Source organism: Pteropus alecto, unplaced genomic scaffold (assembly GCF_000325575.1).
Source record: "Pteropus alecto unplaced genomic scaffold, ASM32557v1 scaffold5, whole genome shotgun sequence".
In the NCBI taxonomy this organism is placed as follows: domain Eukaryota; kingdom Metazoa; phylum Chordata; class Mammalia; order Chiroptera; family Pteropodidae; genus Pteropus; species Pteropus alecto.
Genome location: NW_006441953.1, coordinates 13,911,611 through 13,919,547, shown reverse-complemented (window position 1 = coordinate 13,919,547; position 7,937 = coordinate 13,911,611). Strand labels below are relative to the sequence as shown.

Genomic DNA, 7,937 nt, shown 5'->3' with positions numbered 1-7,937 from the left:
AAAATATTAATCCTAAGAGATGGGGAGGGAGAGTTTATCAGAAATGAAGAGTAGAAGAAAGCCGCTTTAAAATGTAGCATGAACTGCATCCAGAGAGAATTTCAATGGGAGAGTTTACCCTTGGCAAAGAAATCAATGGGTCCTATTAGCAAGAATGTCTGTCTTGGGTAGATTAGACACATGAGGTCAGGTTTTCACTGGCTATTTTATTCCGTAGATTGGCCTGCCTAGTCTGTTGGCTATCCAAAGCCTAGAACAACCACCTCCCGCTTGTCTTCTACGAAAGAAACTGTAAATCCTGCAGCCAAGGATTATCATGTGATGCAATTTTAAATGATGAAATGTACATGGAATTGCCTAGTAAAGGAATCCTCTATTGTGAAATGACACATGTCTCATTAAGAAGTCTTTTGTGATTAATTTTTGCCTGATTTTCATGCCTGGTAAAAAAGAAAAGAATCTCATTAGAATCATTCCAGGATGAATTTACAAGTTTAGGATGAAAAAGCAGGAAAATAAAAAAGGCTTATGTTGTTACTGTTACCCGTGAGCATTTGTTACCAGAAAAAACAGATCCAAAAGAAAACCATATATACAACGACAAATAAACTAAATGGTGGGGAGGTAACAGAGGTTTCGTCTTTTTATTTTGTCTATTAAAAGTATTAGGAAATCCACCAAAGTTATTTTCACACACATCCAAACTCAGACCCACAAAAACATATACACTAAATGAAAAACCAAAGCAATATTAAGATGATCGTGGTTGTTTGAGTACATTTAGTTAAATAAAAAAAAAATAATTTTTAATATTTTCATTTCTCCAGATGTTATTACCAACTTGCATTAGCTACTGGCCTCGGTTTGTGAGTCCTACACTGGACTCTCCTTTTATGAAAAATGTAGTTATTTAACTATGTAACTAAGAGACTGTTTATCACTTATTGTCCTGCTGCCTGAGTACATTTTTCTTATGGAGAAAAGTGCTAGTTGGACGATATAGGATCTGGTCCATCTCATATTTATAAACCTCATTTTGTAATGGTTAACACATGTATTAGTTTACTAGGGCTGCCATAACAAAACACCACAGACTGGGTGGCTTAAACAACAGAAATGTACTTTTCCACAGTTCCAGAAGTCAGAAGCTCAAGATCCAGATGTCAGCAAGTTTGTTTTCTTCTGAGGTCCATCTGCTTCTCTTGCAAATGGCCACCTTCTTTCCATGTTCTCACTCAGACTTGCTCTGTACACAAGCATGTCTGGTGTCTCTTCTTCCTATAAGGCAACCAGTTCTATTGGATTAGTGTCTCCTCCTAGTGGCCTCATTCCAACTTAATCACCTCTTTAAAGACTATCTCCAAATACAGTCACTTTCTGAGGTATTGGGAATTAGAGCTTCAATATATGAATGGAAGGGCAAGGCCTATAACAACACACACACATACACGCACACACATTTTTAATTCAAACTCTTCTAGAAATAGTCGCTCTTTCATTTTTATTAGGTCTTATAAACTGAATAGTACCTGAAAAGTTGAAGTCCAACCACAAGCTATGATCCGTTCACCAAGATAATACCCACATTGTGAGTCTTCAGTGTTTAGTCGCCAAGCCAGAAAGCCTTTAAAAGCACCCACATCACCCTACTCTTTTTATTTAAACTCCAGTGTACAGATTTTTAAAAAAATATGTATATAAAAATTCCAAGTTATGGTGTGCCTTTGAGCAAGAAGTCCTATTCAAATCACCATACATAAACAAAGCAATTACACTCCACAATTTTGTTTCTCCTAGTTTCAAATTAGGTTAATTTACACTTGGTGTTCCACTAATGTGTATTCATTTCAGTCCTTTGCATAGTACTGCAGTAATGTTTAGAAGAAGCAATACAGTAATATATAAACTAGCTTACACAATCATTTTTATTTTTGTAGGACATAGAGTGACCACTAGGTAAAAATTGATAGTTAGACTTCATCATGCAATATTAATTTCTTTTGTCTGATTGAATACTGTCTTTTATCTGCAATAAATAAGCATTCTATACATATAATTTATTCTTCTGACAATTCGATTTGTTACCTGGAACCTGAAAAGAAAGAAAAATAAGCATTCAATGAAAATAAGCTGTAAATTAGCTTAGTCCCGAAGGTTTTTAAATTAAAAAACTGTGTCCATAACTATAGTAACCCAGTTTAAAATATATTTTTGTTGTTACAAATATCATAGAAGTTTATTTTTTTCTTAAGTTCTTAATACTAGGCAAAGGAATTTTAGATGAAAAAATGGAGAGACGAGATTAAATTTTTCCAGTCTCTTAGGTAGTTAGTCAAGATGTCAGAAATGATTTATGAACTTATGACTTTATATGTGCCTATAATTTTTTTTATATTGAGGATTGAGATATGAATTTAGCAACCATAAGAAGTGTTGACCCACTTGCACAGAACTAAAAACAAAGCACACACTCAAATACAGTGAAAATATTGAGTGTGAATCTACTGTTTAAAAAGGGCCAAAAATAAACTGAATCAACCCAGAACTCTATTACCCGATGGTTTCTTGTCATGGTTATTATTCTGCAGTTATATGGTAATGTAGCTCTGTGTTTTGATGAAGGAGCAGGGGATCCTTAAACACAAACACACATATACAACTCACCTTGAACTAAGAATCAGAGGACACTAGTTCTAGTCCTATTTCTATCATTCGCCTAGTCTGAGACCTTTGTCAAAACAAAACTCAACAACAACACTAAGAAGCAAACCAAACCACCTGGGCCTTAATTACCTCATTTGTAAAATAAGATTTTGTTTCAAAAATTTCTTTCAGATTCAAAATCTGAAATTATGATAGAGATATAACAAGTATTCACTTAATATACTCCATGAGCAATTATTATAATCTTTTCTCTGAATATGCCCTATGGGCCCTTGCTTTGTCACACTCAGCTGAAGTATGAGCACACTGACAGAAACAGACTCCAACTCACACGGTTCAAGATTCTTCATGGAGGGCACATTTACAGATGTCAGAAATATTATTAGAACCAGCTAAGGATCTTGAGGCAACCAGGGCAGCCAATTGCAGAAAGACATTAAGTCTTAAGACTGAAGCAACGAAAGTAGAGCATAGCTATTTCACCGAGAATTAAAACTGTGACAGACATTGCTACAACCATGAAAGACATTCCAGACAGGAGAGGGCATAGAAATAAATGTCCTGATTTTTTTTCATCCTACTCTCTAATCTGCTATCAGATCCCCTCACTGGTTGAGTCTTAATTCAAAGTCAGTTGCAAAGAGCACCCTGGCAATGCCATCTATAGGGGCCAACTTCCTTGGATGCAAAGTAAGGGCTTGAAATGTACATGATAAATCTGAGACAGGGGAGAGTATGAGCTAAATGATGAAATATTTGTACACTTGACAAAACCACAATCCTAGTACACTTCACTCTCTGCCTATTCCACCCCTGCATCCTATATCTGAATTTGACTGGAGGAAAACCTAAAAACCACAATGAATAAAAGTATTTAAATGTATGACTAACTTCAAGTAAACCTTTCTTGTTGAAGAGAATCATACTATATACTCTTTTTAACCCATCAATTCTCTTGTACTCCTAGGAGTCTTTCCCACGCTCTCTCCTTTTTTTTTTTTTTATGTTTAATAACTCATATCTCATTCTCATGCTTATCTGATGGCTTTGTTTCATAGTTCAGTGAAAAAGGTTACAGTCATCAGAAAAGAATTTCTACAGACTTCTACCACAACAATCCACCTTTCAGTATCTGCAGCCACTAACTTTAACTTAGGTGAAGCATCATATAGCCAATCTTTCTGCTTGTGGGTCAGACCCCATCAGATCTTATATACTCAAAAACTTTGCTCCAGAAATCCTCCCCTCTCCACTGTACATTGTCTACAATTACTCTCTAGAGTATCATTCTAACAGCATATAAAATTGTTATTTTTCTTCAATTCTTATATAATCTTTTGACAGCATTTGATATAACCACTCCATGTGTAGCAATGAATTTGGTCTTACCCAAAAGAGAGATATGCTCCTGGGATATATTTTCTAAACTCTTGCAATTTCCTGAGCTTTAAGAATGTCTTTATTATTCTTGATGGGCCTCTGAGACTACACCTGATAATATATTCTAGCAAGGTGATTTATGAATGGCCCATGACATCAGCTCAACTTCCAGGAAATGGAACACGTGAAAAATCATTCAGTCATTTCTATAATGGTTCCCCAATAAAAAGCCATGAACTCTGAATCTTGGAGAGCTTCCTTAGCTGGAAATATTCTATGGGCATTGTTATGTATCAGTGCCAGGACAGTAATGTGTCCTGAGGACAATAGAAATTTCACATGTAGAACCCTCCCAGACTTCTTAGTGCATTTCTTCACTCTGTCCTCCTTGTCGTAATCCTCACTGGACATGAGGGTTTGCTTTTGCCATAGCTGTTACGCATGGCCAGAGACACTCTTCTCCTTGATGTTCAGAAGGGTAAACCCCTTGTCAGCTTTATATATCTTTTCTTAAATGTCATTTTTTCTATAGATGTCTAATCTTTTCAAATTTAGAATTTACCTGTATCCCAATCCTCCTAATGTCTCTTATTATTGATTACATTTTTGCTTTTTTTCAAAGCATGTATCACCTAAAATGTTATGTAATTCACATTTATAGTTCATAAGAATTCTAGGTCCAGGATATCAGGAGTCCTTTTGTAGTTCACTTTTGGTCAATTCAATGAATAAATGTAACTAAAGTCAGTGTTGTTGTCTTGTCATGGTCACAAGTACAAAAATTCAAGACTATGTTACTGGACTGAGAGGCGTCTGTCTGCGTGCCTGCATCTCAGTGGAAGAAGAGATACCGGGGCAGGTTTTGCAGCAAAGCTAGTAAGGTTTATTTAGAGATTTACAAGTCCCAGAGAAACAGGTAAGCTGTTGCTCTCAACAACCTGCTCCCTGGGCATCTCAAAAGTTCTGATTCTATAGGGAAAAATTAGTTGTCATGGAAACTAATGGAGCTGGGGTTGTGGGTGCTACTGATGGACCAGTTGGACTGGGTTGGGATAATTGATCATTTTATTTGGTTCTGGAATCAGCCATGGCGCCATCCCATCTAGTCCCATAGCCCAGTCCCATGGCAGTGGGGTCGTTCTCCCTCGATAGGCCTAGAGTTGAAACACATCTAATGCTAAGATGTTATTCTTAGTGTAACCCAGACTTATTGTCATCATGACTACAGACCTGAAGCTCAATAAATCTTATGTCCTAGGGCTCAATTATTAAAGGAAGAGGCATACAAAGGGTGGAGAAACCAGGTGAGTCACATTGTTATTATCTGGGCAAGACCAGGCTTGAATCAGAAAAAAGCTGTGTTAAAGAAACGAATGAAGTTTGTGTGTGGTTACAGTGCAGTTACAATTATTACTCACTGGCCACTCTCTTAGAATACTTGCTTCCCTAACTAAACGTAAGTTTAATGTGAAGGCAATACCTCTTAATCATCCATCCAATTTATGGCCTCAGGTTTTGGGCACTTTTATTTTTTTTAACAATTCTAAAGGCTCCAAGATACAAGAATACCTTCTCTAGAAAATCTTAATTCATTTCTGTTTATTTTTGCACACTGATACATCACAGCCCAATTTTCTCTCTCTCCCTAGCTCTCTCTCTCATCAAATGTCTATGATTATTTATATTTCTAGGATTGTCTTTACTTTTGTTTGACCAAAATTCAACAATATATATCAACAAAAGAAGTATCTTTTATTTTTTAAGAAACCTCTCTAATACAACAATCTTTAAGGTTCATCTTTTATCTGTAACTAGTCTCCAACTAATAATACAATGATTTGTAAAAGCAAGAAAAAAATAAGTTGTTAGAAATTCTGGCCTAAAATTATCTTTAAAAAAAACCAAAAACCTTATGATGCACATTTTCAAATCTTTAAACTAAAGAAAGAAGTACTGTAGTTTTAGAGTAGGAGGAAAATATTATGGTATATAATTTGGATATAAGGACACCAGTTTTGGATCCAGACAGATTGATTCATGTTGTCTCTAGCTCTGTCCTGTGTGACCTTATCTGTAGTATGACTCTATCCTGTATCACCTCTCTAAAACTTAGCTTTTCATTTGGATTGAGAAAAAGTTATAAATTGGGTAATGCAAAGATAAAAGTGTTAAGGTGCATAAAGAATTCCATGAAATAAGTCTTTAATAAATATTTGCTATTTTTATTATATCAATAACCAAAACAATGATCATTATAATTTATGCAAATTTTACCAGGAAACATGCATAAACTCTTGAACATTATCTGCAAATTCACTGAAATAGCTTTGTCCTACTAAGCAGACATATGAGGGCACTCACTTATGTAAGCAACGGCAATTAAACAAGCATTCCAATTCTATTAAAGAGTCTTACATCCTTCATCAGAAATACTGGAGGAGGATATGCTCTCTTGATTTATGAAAAAAAGCATTCATCCCATGCTTACTTCAGAAGATGGATTGGGTGTGGATGCTTCATTTCCTTTAGAAGAGATCAAATTAGCAATTAACTCATTCACAGGTAGAAACAGCCTGAGCTTAGAGAGCATTATAAAATATTACCTGGTAAAAAAGTCAGTAATTGCCACGATAATAGATGAGGTTAAATAAAGGGATTGCCCTGAATCAGGAAAACATGATTATAAACATGTATTTTTAACAGGAATTAGGATGGGCTTGTTGTTTTGTAAGTTTTAAAATTCTGTTTGAAAGTACACTGGCTTCTATGGTATAATTGTAACATATAATTAAACACATATGGAAAGAAGATTGTCATTTCAGCTTATTAGTGTTGAAAGAAATAACAGCTTTTATTGTCATGTGATGAGAAAATTGCACTGTAAGTTTCATTATCAGTCAAAACAACCTTTAAATTTAAGAAAAGAGAAAAAAATAAAAAATAGGGAGAGGAGAAAAGAAGCTTCTAAAGTTCACAAAAACTAAAAATAAGTGAATTGCTGTTTGATGAAAATTGAAGACTGAACTGTCCACAGCTGACCGCTTGCTTGCTTGCTTGCTTTTTAGGCAAGGCAAACGTTGGTTGACCTCACAGATTACAAGGACCTTGTCAGTTAACAATTCCTTATTGTTTATTTTTTACACCTATAGCACCCGGTCTTCCTAGGTGGTCTCCCATCCAAGTACTAACCAGGCCTGACCTTGCTTAGCTTCTGAGATCAGACAGGATCGGGCTTGTTCAGGGTGGTGTGGCTGTAGACTGATTGTTGATACTGAAATTGTAACATAGACAAATAGTAATTTTGGTTCAATTCAGAACATATCGTTTGGTATGTGCTTACAAGATAAAATAATTCTTTCAACTTAAAATACACTGTCTTTTGCGATAATTTAATTTTTATTCCTGACCAATATCCTATATTTATTGTCCCCTGTTATGGACTGAATGTTTCTATCTCTCCAAAATTCATATGTTGAAACCCTACCCCCAAAGTGATAGTATTGGGTGGGCCTTTGAGAGGTGATTAAGATCAGAAAAGGTCGTGAGGTTGGAGTCCTCAATGATTGGGATTAGGGCCTTTATTAGAACCACAGAAGAGCTTGCTTCCTGTCTCTGCGCTCTGCTATGGGAAGATACAAGGAGAAGCCAGCCATCTGTAACACATGGGCATCCTCAGCAGAACCCAACCATGCTAGCACCCTGATTGATCTCAAACTCCAGCCTCCAGAACTATGAGAAATATTTTTTTATTGTTTATAAGCCACTCATTTTATGGTAACTTGTTATGTCAGCCGGGACTGAATAACACAATATCCTTTCTACTTGCTTAGCTTCTTCTGTCCTAATCCCTGCTGAGTGAAGACAGTCTGGTCAATTAAAATCTTGACCACATT

At 35.7% G+C, this 7,937-nt stretch overlaps 1 pseudogene; it reads right to left on the bottom strand.

The window, feature by feature from the left end:
• Window positions 1–7,184: 7,184 nt before the first annotated feature.
• LOC112485630 lies at window positions 7,185–7,303 on the bottom strand (annotated as a pseudogene).
• Between the last annotated feature and the right edge of the window lie 634 nt (window positions 7,304–7,937).